This window comes from Manis javanica, chromosome 3 (genome assembly GCF_040802235.1).
Source record: "Manis javanica isolate MJ-LG chromosome 3, MJ_LKY, whole genome shotgun sequence".
NCBI lineage: Eukaryota > Metazoa > Chordata > Mammalia > Pholidota > Manidae > Manis > Manis javanica.
This window is the reverse complement of record NC_133158.1, coordinates 48,008,270-48,020,616: the sequence shown is the minus strand read 5'-3', so window position 1 is coordinate 48,020,616 and position 12,347 is coordinate 48,008,270. Positions and strand designations below refer to the sequence as shown.

General features: G+C 44.4%; 1 pseudogene; it reads left to right on the top strand.

Moving 5' to 3' along the window:
- The window catches only part of LOC118971734 (carbonyl reductase [NADPH] 1-like), a 28,630-nt pseudogene that overhangs the window by 7,096 nt on the left and 9,187 nt on the right, over positions 1 to 12,347 (top strand).

The following is a 12,347-nucleotide window of genomic DNA, read 5'->3' as shown; positions in this document are numbered from 1 at the left end:
TGAGAATTTGGGGATCAACAGAGGTGAGGCTCAGAACCTCACCCCCCCTGCTTTGAGAGAAATCTTCTGCATCCGTGGATGTTTTGCTGCCCGTGTCTAGCCTGGATTAATACTTAGTCCATAGGCACACACCTGATCATCTGATCATCTACATTTGCCTTCTTACAGCACTAAACTATGTTTTCTACCTTTATCTTGCATCTACCTACCACTTCAGCATTTTATTAAAAATAATAATAATAATAATAATAATAATAAAGGGAGAAATGTGGGTTCAACATATAAATCAAGTACAAAAATCAAACGAATATTCATATTTGACCTGATTGTTTATAGGTCATAATGCGTGATCAAAACCGAAAGTTTCTGTGATGAATGCCCTTGTACTGTTCACCATGTAAGAATTTATTCACTATGTAAGAATTCGTTCACCATGTAAGAACTTGTTTGTTATGCTTCAGAAGATTGGAGACTGACGAGAATTAGACTTGAGATGGATTAATGATTGTACATTGAGCATTGACCCCCCCTATACTGAATTTTATTGTTGTTAACAATCATTTGATCAATAAATATGAGAGATGCCCTCTAAAAAAAAAAAAAAAGGAATAATGCTAAACTTTATTACTGAATGTTTTATGTTACATAAATATCACTCTTCCCCCTAAAGTGCTTAGTCTTGATTCCCAAATAAATTTACCTGTTAGTACTATAATAATTACTGTGTATGTATTAATTGTACTCATGTAGCCTCTAACTGTAATTTTACAATCAATGTAAAATGGTCTTCTGGATATAGACTTCCAAATGGTTGGGTATTTTTGCATAATGACAAAAGATATCAAGCCCTTTCTCCACACTATCAAGGTGTTTGTGGTGTGGGACGCATTCTTCCTGCTCTAATAGACCACCCGGATATAAGCGCAAGAGGCTTCTCCAAGCTCTGCCATCTGATTGTCATGAAAACTTGAAACTTTGAGAGCCTGCCGCTGTTGCAGTTGCAGCTGCGTTCCTCCTGCCGGTTCCTGGACTTGTCATTAGAATGCAGAAAGAGATATCTAAGCTGGCCTGTGCATATAGCAAAACAACAAATTTGACTGCTTCTGTATTATCTGAACTCAATCAAGAACTGAGAGAAGTGCGAGCTGCAGTGCTTCAGAATCACACTGCTGTTAAAAGAGCATGTAAGATGTGAACAGTTTCCAAGAATGTGCTGTTTCAGTTTGTCTGATTTTTCTCCAACTACCCAAAATCAATTAGATGATATCCATCATATTGTCAATAAGTTTTTACAAATGCCTAAGCTATCTAACTAGTTTTCTTAATTTCATTAGATATAACTAGTAATTGTAAGTCTGCCTTTGTTATGTATCTATATTCCTATTGTTAATGTGTATATGCAATTTAACTAGTAGTTTGTTAAAACCTATATATATATTCAAGTTATGTCTGTCTTTCGACATGTTCAAAGAACCCCTGAATAGTGTCTGGCACGCTATCACACCTCTCTTAACCCTAGGCATTTTATGTCTTCTATTGCTGTTACTAGGGCCTTGTGTCCTTTGCAGCATGTGGAAACTCATCCAACAAGCCTTAAGAGACCTGCATTATTTGAAATTGCAGACGGACCCCCACTTGTAAATCATAAGATCTAAAGTCAAGTTTGGTGGCCAGTGATGGGTAAGATATGGTTGAATGGTAAATACCAACCTAAGACAGGGAGTGGTCGACAGAGGACTATGCCCCCATGACGGGTAAGGATTTACTTCAACCATACAACCTAAGACAGGCACATACCTTGACCCAGTCTGAGTTAGGCTGGTTATTTTATTAAAGAAAAAAGGGGGAGATGTTAGGAGCCGGGGCTATGTCCCTTCCCCCACGTCTGAACGCAGCATGGGAAAGCACAAGCTTGAGAGCAACCGGTCCAGTCCTTGGAAGTTATCTGCTCACAAAAACATATCTTGTCCTTGAAAATGAGCCAAGACTCCTCACTCTGAAAATAGGGAGACCTTGAGGATGTGTGAAAACACCGCCCCTGCTTCTGGCCTGCCCCCCCTGAGAAGGGAAAGATGAGTATAGCACTTGGCTGAGGTCCGAGAAAGGCAGTATAAAAATAAAGGTGCTGCGCCACATCGGGGCTGCAGCCATTGTCTGTCTATCTGTGTTGTCTGTGTTTTTGTTCTCTCATCAGGCGCCCAAACGTGGGGCATCCTCTCAGAGTGAGTTGTACATATAATCAGCTCCATGCCTCCCCTTCAGACTGTTTGACTTCGAAGGCAGGCACCATCAGTCAAGGGTCCCCAGTAGGTCCTTTCCTTCCTCCCTGCCTCTCTCACCTGGCGTCTCTCAGCGGGCCTTATTGCCCTCTCTCCTCCTTCTCTCTCTCTCAGGGGGAGCATATTCAGTAGAGTGGAATCTTCACAACCCTGATTTATTAGAACCCCCAATATGTGTCACCTGCCCAGAACATTCCCAGACTCCAGACTCACATACATGTCTTACTGCCAGTCAGTCTCGTCCTGATGGCCATCCATCCCCAGAACACACCCCATGAAATTCATTTCCAAAATACACTCATTATTTCCCCAACCATTTGGCATGCGACTTAATCCACCCACAAGTCCCTGGAGGTCACACACACACCTGTTATTATCATTAACCAGGTCCCAGGAGCTGTCCACCGGAGTTTCTCCACAGGCCTCCTCCTCCACCCCACCTCTACAACACATGCTCACCTGGGACAATTGTAAACCCTCGTAAGGGACCAGCTTCTTGAGTGTTTTCCTTCCTGAGCCTTCTCTGTACCATCGGCATGCTTACTCCCTCCCAAAGTCCTTCTGCTGGATGTCCAAGACCTTAGCATGGTTTGTATGTCTCTGTCATCTGACCTGACTACCCCCAGGCCATGTTAACTCCCCTTCACCGTAGCTGATATTTGGGACAAAACAGTCACTTTACCTAAATGCTTTCAAGCTTCATCCACATTGTAGCATGAATCACTGCATCATTTCTTTGGAGAGTGTCCCTTACTAGGCCTGTTTTCCACTGCCACTCTCTAGTACCACATAATCACTCCATTAGTCAATGCTCATAAGTTGATAAAACCCCAACATAGAGAAAAGAGAATGCAATCCATTGTTCTGAGGTGATTTGATTTCCCATTGCTTGTTCAGGCTGGCAGCCTTCCAACGAGATGCGCTACATTCATCTTGGAACTGCCAGTAAAACAATCATCCCTCGGTTGCTCATCACACACATGGTCAGAGAGCACTGCCTACGTGTCGTTAGATCCTCAAGTCATGGTAATGAGCAGCTCCTTACTTTCCCCTTAGTAGGTTTCTGTATAAATACTTCTCATTTTCTTATGCAACTTCTGGGAACAGCTTTCCCCTTTAAAGCATTTCTCTGACATCATCTGAGACAGTATAGGTAACACAAGTTTCAGGACTGTATCATGTCCTTCCTGCACAAGGCAGTCTTCACTAAAGCTCACAGCATCTGGTTATTGCCTCTCCAAAGGACAAAACCCCAGTGACATTGGTATTTGTCATTCTTGTGTATGCTTTCTACATAAAAACAAGTGTTGAATTTTAGGAAGACTGGTACATGTCTCAGGCATGGTGAGCTTGGTAGCTCTTCAGCAGTGCAGCCCAGAAGTGAAGCAGTAGTGTAAGACTGAGACCATCACAGAGGAGGAGCTGGTAGGGCTTGCAAGCAAGTTTGTGATACAAAGAACACAGTGCACTTGAAGGAGGGCTGGCTTTATATGAACACAACCATCTATGCAGTGACAAAGCTTGTTCTCACAGTCCTACCAAGAATCCATACCTGGACGCTGAGTGAATAGAAGAGAGGGGCCAAGATCCTTCAGAAAGCCTGCTGCCTGGGTGGGTGAGAATGGACATGGGGGCATGGAGAGCAGTCAGAGCACAGGAGAAGGAGTGAGGTCCCCTGTGTATTTGCCCCTTGTCCCTCAGATGCTGAGGCTGACCGACAGTATGTCATGGAGAAGAATGTAGAGCAAGGACTCCTATCAGACTTCCCTTCATTGGACCAAGTGTGTGCAATGTCTGGATCTGAGCCAAATGACATTATTTTGACTCTATCCAAAATATCCCCATCCAGAAAATAAAGAACACCAGGAATGCATTTCTGTCTATGAACTGCTGCTTCCACTGGGTACTTCTCTGTGACTGAGGTGAGCTAACTCTGTGATATAGGGAGAAACATACCACTGATGAATGACAATCTGAGATGAATAAATATTTCTTTACAAATTTCCATTTATATGGACTGTTTATGAGCCAACTGTCAGGTATCTAGTAGATTTATAGCCAGGCTAGGTAGAGAAGGGAAAGTACAACTCAGAGATAAGTGAACGTTATGGGAAGAGTCATGAAGTAAGTGTTTTCACCTTTACAAGCCACATGGTCTTGTTGCACTCAGATCATGTTGTAGCAGAAAGGTAGCCACACACAACACAGAAACTGGTGAGGGTTAGTGGCTAGGAAGGAGCTCTTACCAGAGGACAAAGGGCAGGCAGGCAACACTTTCCAAGATGAACATTTCTGACCATTCACGCCAGCTCTGAAATCACTACTTGCTTCACTGTCTCACCCAGTGTGGCCTTGCAAACCTGATCCACCTTGCATGCTCAGCTCAACAGGGGCCACCATTGCTGATTAAAGGCAGAAGAAAGCTATGCCCACAGTGAATCCCAGCAATCCCACAATGAGTCACATCACACAGGCATGCAGAGGCCAGCTGTGGGATGACTCATTACTTACACACAGGCAGTAAGATGGGCTCTGCCCACATCTGACTAAAAGCAACCGCTACTCAGAGGCAGCACAGAACCAGGCTCTTGGGAGCACAGGGTTTTGAGGTTCTAGGCACTAGAGAATGCCTACTTAATAAAGTCATTACTTTACAGACCAGGAGGCACACAGCCCTTCTATCTATACAAAGGAAGAAACAAAAGACTCAGACAACATGAGGAGGCAGAGGAGTATGTTCCAATATAGAACTCCAGGAAAAGGGCTTAGGAAATGGGGATAAGTAGTCTTCTTCATAAAGAATCCAAAGTAATGGGCATAAAGACGCTCACTAATATGTGGAAATCAATTCATGGTAAAAGAGAATTTCAACAAAGAGAGAGAAAAATTTAAGAGACTTTGAGAGCTGAAGAACACATTCACCAAAATAACAAATACAGCAGTAATGAAAAAAACAAATAACAGAATAACCAAATAATAAATACAAATAGCAGGCTGCAGGAGGCAGTGGTGCTCACCAGCGTGTACGAGGATTGAGAACTGCCAAGTACACAAGCTGAGGAACAGAGCGAAAAAGAATTTTTAAACATGAGAAAATCCTAACAGCTGTATGACTGTCTTGCCAGTGGGTTTCAGCCCCGGGCAAGTTCTCTATGGATTCAGTGTGACAAAGAAATGACAACATTCTTGGGGTAAAAGGGTTATAGCAACTTTATTTCCAGGTGGCAGGTCAGTCACTAAAATCCCGTTCACTCAGAACAAGTCTGCATGCAGCAAGCCAGTCTCCGCCGCTGGGCCTCTCTACCTGCGCAGCTGTCTCAGTCTCTGTCCTTGGTGCTGCAACCACTCCAGCCTCTGCTCTGCTCTCCTGCAGCCTTGCAGCTCTGCCACCATGTCGTCCAGAGCACTGGGCAGAGCTCCTTATATAGAGTCAACAGCCATGTATTGCCCACAGGTGTGCAGTGAGCTAGTCAACCAGGGCCAGGTGAGAATCCTGGCCACAGGAACTCTCATTTCACCACAATGACAACTTCAAATAAAACAATATTTGCATAGTAGGGGCCCCAGAAGGAGGAGGGGCAAAGGGGTAGAAAGTCTATTTGATGGTGACCAGTGCTATCTGATGGTGGCAGCCTTCCCTGAATATGCACAGTAAAAAGTGATCGTTTATTAATTTCCTTGTCTTTGTTACTATGCTGTCATGACCTTGTTATAATATTTAGTAAATTTATTTAACCTGAAAGTTATAAACTCATTTTCACAAATGCTAATATAAATTCATCTTTATGAATACCTAATATATTTTCCAAAATTATTAGTGAGAAACATGTCTTTGCTTTACACTTTCAATAGTTTATTCAGATATAAGTCTCATACATACACTTCACACGCTCAAACTATGCAATACAGTGATGTTTAGTATATGCGCAGTTGTAGAAATATCACCACATTCAAGATTAGAGTATTTCATCACACCAAAAAGAAATCTGGGCCCTCTAGCTATTCACCCACTGGTCTCACATTCCCCCTGACACTAAGAAGCCGCTAATCTACATTCTGTCTCTAGATACTCTTGGTGTGCACATCCCATATAAGTAGAATAATATAATATGTTCTTTGCGACAGGCCTCTGTAATTTGGCACAAAGTGCTCAAGCCTCATCATGTGGCAGCATGGGGTAGCAGGCCATTCCTTTTCCAAGCATCCCTCAACTGTCCACGTTTCCACTGCCCCACCCCAGAACCATATAATCAGGCATCAGGCCACTAGTCACTACTCATGAGTTGATAAAGACCCCAGCTACAGAAAAATGCATGCCATTCAGCCCACTGAGCTGTGTTGCTTACCCTGGCTGGAGCGGAGCAGCCACCTTCCAAACCAGGTGCTGTGCATTCACCTTGGAACTGCCATCACTAAACCCATCGGCTCTTTCTTGGTCAGGAGACATCTGTTCACAGAGCACTGACCCTGTGACTATAAGGTTCACAGGTGGACCCAAGCTGCTTTAGGGGGAACAAAGCTGTCTTCTCATGAATGAAATGAGCACTGCCTTACATCCCTTAGCATATTCATTATATACTTTTCATTTTCTTTGGGAATTTCTGGGCACTGCCCTCCCATGAGAACATTTCCTGACACCTGAAATTTATGGTTATGGCAAGTTTCAAGCATGCATCATGTCCTTTATTCATACAGACAGTCTTCATTAATACAGCACCTAGTAATGGCCTCTCACAAGATAAAATCCTACCGCATTTGGTTTTATCATTCTTGTGCATACCCTTCTACAGAATGATATCTTATGAATTTTAGGCAGAGTGGTGAATCTCTCTAGCACACTGAGCTTGTTAGCTCTTAAATGCTGCAGCCCAGAACTGCAGCAGAAGTTTACAGGTGAGACCATCACAGAGAAGGAGTTGGTGGGACTCATGAACAAGCTTATGGAAGATATAAGGAATGGAGTGCACATGCAGGATGGCTGACCTCATTAGAAGTTCACTTCCTATGCAGTGTCAAAGCTCAGCATCACTGTCCTGTCCATGATCTAGGCCAGGAAACTGAGTGAGCAGAGGAGAAGAGACAGGATCCTTTTGAATGTCTGCTGCCCCAGATGATTAAGAACCGACATGGGTGACCCTCTGCCTTGAAAAGCCCAGAAGAATGAGTGGAGACTCCTGTGTACTTGGCCCTTTGTCTCTCAAATGCTGAAGGCCCTCTCAGACAGTCTGTTTTGGAGAAGAATGAGAATCCAGTTCAGAGCTCCCTGCATGACTGCAATTACGTGGTGTGCTGTGATTTTAGCAGAAGGACATGAATACTGTCAAAAACATCACAGCCCAAACAAACAAACAGAATCATGGAGTGCTCACTCTCAGTGGGATACCAATTCTGTGACACCTTTAGTAATTTCCTCAGTGATAAAAGGCAACAAAAAGTGGAAAGATGATAAGAATGATTGAACATCTTAGATGAATAAATGGTTCTTTACAAGTGTCCATTTGTGCTGATATTTTACATACCAACAAGCTCAGGTGACTAAAGACCTAAATGTTTAGCCAAGGCAAGGGACAAGATAACTCAGAGGTTGTCAAACGTTACAGAATGAGCTAGATAGTCATGATTTTCAGCTTTGGTTGGAATTACTCAGATTTGCTGTTGTAGCAAGAAAGTAGCCACAATGTATAAACCACCGAGAGTATTTGGAATCAGCCTGGTGCCTAGTTTACCAGTCTTGTGTTACCTGCATGACACCATGGAGGGAGGGCATTGGTATACTTTCTTTAACACCACACCATTTGGGATAAAAACCATAAAAAATGTGAATTCTAAGTGGTCCTTTTTAAGAGAAATACATCCATGAAGGAGTCGAGAAACTTCACGGGAAAAATGAATATGTATTTGGTACAACTTTCATAGTTATTTTTCACCAGACATACTCCGGCTTACTAGAAAGGAAAGTGATGGCCCCTGAAGCAAGGGTAGGGCCCTTAGTTTTTAAATAGAGGTTGACCTTGCAAGTTTCAGCCTCAAGGCAGCTGTGAATTTCCTTCCCCTAATCTGCTCATCTAAACTGATATTGCAGTAAAATCAATATCTAGGTCAGAACTACTGCTTCTCAGCTGCTAGTTTGCAAGTATATTCTCACCTGACAAAGATCTTTTTTTCCCTAATACCTTAAATGTACTACCTATTATATATGGCAATTATTAACTTTGACCTGGGACAAACCAAAAAATTAAACTTTTCACAAACTTAGGTATTATAGAACCATGAAATGCAACAACAAATCATTGATTTGGCACAGAGTTAGAGCTCACAAATATCCCCTCCCACCTGGAGCACACCTGGACTCTCACCAAGGGATGAAACCTGCCCACAATGAAAGTCTAATCACAAGAATTGTTTTCCCTAATTCTCTTTCTTGGGTTCCTCTTAAGGAAGCAGATGATCATTTTTGTCCTCAGAAGCAGTTAACCTGTTAAAGTAATATGATTGTATTTAAGGAATTCTAATCCATTCAGCAGGGTGATGAGCCCAAGACAGCTAATGATTCTGGACCCCTCCTTTGGGCTTGTGGGTAAAATTGTAGTATTCAGAGTACCTCTCCTGGCTTTAGTACATCTCCATATGAACAGGTATTCCTAAGGGGTGGAGAGAAGTAGTCCATCTCCATATCAATGGGTAATTACCTGGGCAACCAAGGGTTTATCTGAACCTAAGAGGTTGGCGGGAGGTCTCTTGCTTCTGCCAGAGCAGGAGAGAGAAACAGCCCCAGACCGCAGTTTGCAAGCAATAACCCAGTTTTAAACTTTATTTCTCCCTTTGACTGATTTTAGTTTTAGAGGTATTTTGGCCCGGATTTCCTCTCCCCAGAGCTACAACTGGCGTAGTCGGTAGGATCTCTCAACCTGAAATCGGTCTAAATGGGTGCAACTTTTGGGAGGGCTGCCCCTAGAGATGGTGGGGAGATGCACAGAACCCCACCTATGGATACTGGGGAGGTCCCAGTGGATGCAGCAGCAGAGGGTGCAGCTTCACCTGTTTTTGTCCCTGCATATGTGGGGCTTCCATTTGAGAGCTCCTACTGGGGAATTGGTTTAGGATGAAGTACCTCCTAGAGGGGTGGGGCCTTCCTCAGAACTGGGGAAGGGTGGAGACACTGAAAGCTGCAGAATTACCCCTCCATGAGATGGAAGGCTTGCTTCTTAGAGACCCTAAGTGGCCATGTAGCAGCTGCCATTGTAGGATCTCTTTTCACTGAGAGAGTGGAAAGTGTCATCTAGCAGAAAAAGAGGATTATCCAGAGGGTTAGCAAAGAGAGAGAGGGAATTAAGTGGGAGAGAGACACACTTCAGCATTGCTTGGGGGAGCTGGGCAATAATATATGGGATGCCATTAAGAAAGGGAGACGGTTATTGAAAAGACAGGTCACACTCCTGGAAGATTCCTTAGCCGCGGTTGCAGGAGGCCATGGGGGAGGGGAGGAAAGAGTGGTGCCTTCAGCCCCAGAGAAGGAGGAGGAGCCTGGACAGAAGAAGAGGAGGCAGGGCCATGGGCCGGTCTGCTGCAAGGCCACCTCCTGAGATACCAGCCTCTCCTGTATTAAAGGCTGTAATTAAGAAAATAAAAACAAAACAACTGCGGACTCCTCAGGAGGGGCAGCTGCCCCCTCTTCAGGTTGTGGAGCACTCCATGCTCTGTCCCTATACCCAGGATGAGCTGGTGGACATAAGCCTCCAGTAGAAGCAGAAGCCAAAGGAATCTCTGCCTACATGGCTTTCATGTCTCTGGGATATGAGGGTGGAAAACATTATGTCCGTTACTGAAATGAGTAGGATGTCTTTCCTGATGACTCACCCTTCCCTCCAGCAGTGGTTGTAAAATTCCCATCATGCCTCAGGGAATCAGACAATTCTGGAATGGCTGACAGCTGCCATCAGGGTAGTTTGGCCTAATCAGGATCCTTTATCATATTAACCCAGTAGTTCGAAAATGTATGTACAGCTCCAACTGTTATTGTGGGCATTGGGTATGAAAAATATCATCTATAATATGGACCCAGGTACCTGATGAGTTTTTCACTGTAGGAATGAGAAACCTGGTGCTGCATACAGCTCCCACATCTCTCTTTGGGTCCCTAGTGATTACTCTTGCCGCCCGCCTTGGACAACCCATAAGTGAGGCTACTTGTACTTTAGCAGATCTGGGGGAGATTGAAACAGTAAGTGCACAGAAGGAAGTAGGACTACATCAAAAAGGAGAGGTGCAAAAGGGCCACTGAAGGTCTCAAGGACCCAGATGTGGGTTGATTTGATAAAGGCCAGGGTAGTGAAAGAAAAACTTGATGGGCAGCCCAATAGGATCTTGTTAGAACTGTTGCAACAATTAAAGCCACCAGAATAGCGATTGCAGGCGCTGAGGTCCAGGACACTGAAACTGGAGTCAAGGCCTCATGCCCACCCTGTGTCCCTGCAGAACTTCCTGGGTGATGGTACTCAGGATTCACCTGGGCCCTCACCCACACAGGAGGATGATCGGGCATCACGGTATGACTGAGGGGGGTGTCAAGGTCTCCACCTTGGGGGACATGGTGGGGACTGGAGACCACTGTAGAATTAGCAATGCATTGGTTCCCTGTGAATGTACGTGTCCTGGTGCTGGTGGACACAGGAGCTGAGTGTTCTTTGGTTTATGGAAACCCTGAGTGTTTTCCCAGGTATGATAGATGCTATGGGAGTAAGGCAATTACAGTGAAGAAAGCCCAAATCCCATTAGGGATAGTGCGTTTACCCCCAAAGGAGTATACTGTGTATATTTCTCCCATCCCTGAATCTATTTTGGGGGTAGATATCCTGCAGGGCCTATGGTTACAGACCACTGCAGGTGAGTTCAGACAGAGGGTACATGTGGTAAAGATGGTTCTGAGAGGACATGCTAAGCACCCAACTGTACCTTGGCAGCTGACAAATACTAAGCAGTATAAAGTGCTGGGGGGCACAAGGAAATTGGAGAAACTCTTCAGAAGCTGGAGAAGGTGGGCATCATAAAGCCCATGCAGAGTCCTTTTAATTCTCCAGTGTGGCCAGTGAAAAAGACAAATGGCTCCTGGCATATGGCTGTAGACTACAGGGAACTGAATAAAGTCACATCCGCTTTGCATGCTGCTGTCCCCTCTATAGCAACCATTGTGGACAGCCTCAGCCATGAGCTGGGAGCATATCATCATGTAGTAGGCCTTGCTAATGCTTTCTTCTCTATTGACATAGCACAGGAAAGTCAGAAACTGTTTGCATTCACGTGGGGAGGCTAGTAGTGGACATTCACTGTCCTTCATAGGGATACCACCACAGTCTCACCATCTGTCACAGACTTGTAGCCCAGGACTTGGCCACATGGAAGAAACTACAAACAGTACAGTTGTACCATTACACTGATGATATGCTCACATCTGATTCTCTTTCAGATTTAGAAGGGGCAGTTCCTAGACTGCTGCAACATATTCAGGAGAAAGGATGGGCTGTGAACAGCACCAAGGTTCAGGGACCAGGTTTGTAAAATTCTTGGGGGTTGTCTGGTCAGGTGAAACTAAAGTTATTCCTGAAGCAGTCATAGACAAGGTCCAGGCTTTCCCCACCCCTACCACTGTGGCAGTATTACAAGAGCTTTTAGGTCTTTTGGGCTACTGGAGAGTGTTCATCCCAAACTTGGCACATATGAAGCCCTTATACTGGTTTGCAGGAAAGGGCATCAGGTGGGACTGGGATGAGACATGTGCAGCTGCTTTTACTGCTTCCAAGTGAGTAGTCAAGGCCAAACAGGCCCTGAGTGTAATATACTCATCAAGACCCTGTGAGCTAGATGTTCATGTAATTGAAGATGGTTATGGATACAGTATTTGGCAGTGGCTTGAATGGACATGCCAAACTATTGGATTCTGGTCACAACTATGGAAAGGAGCAGAAGTCTGATACACCTCGATAAAGAAGCACCTGGCTGCTGTGTACCATGCTGTGCTGGCTATGGAGCCCATTGCTGGAAAACCTCCAACCAAGGTAACAACCACCTATC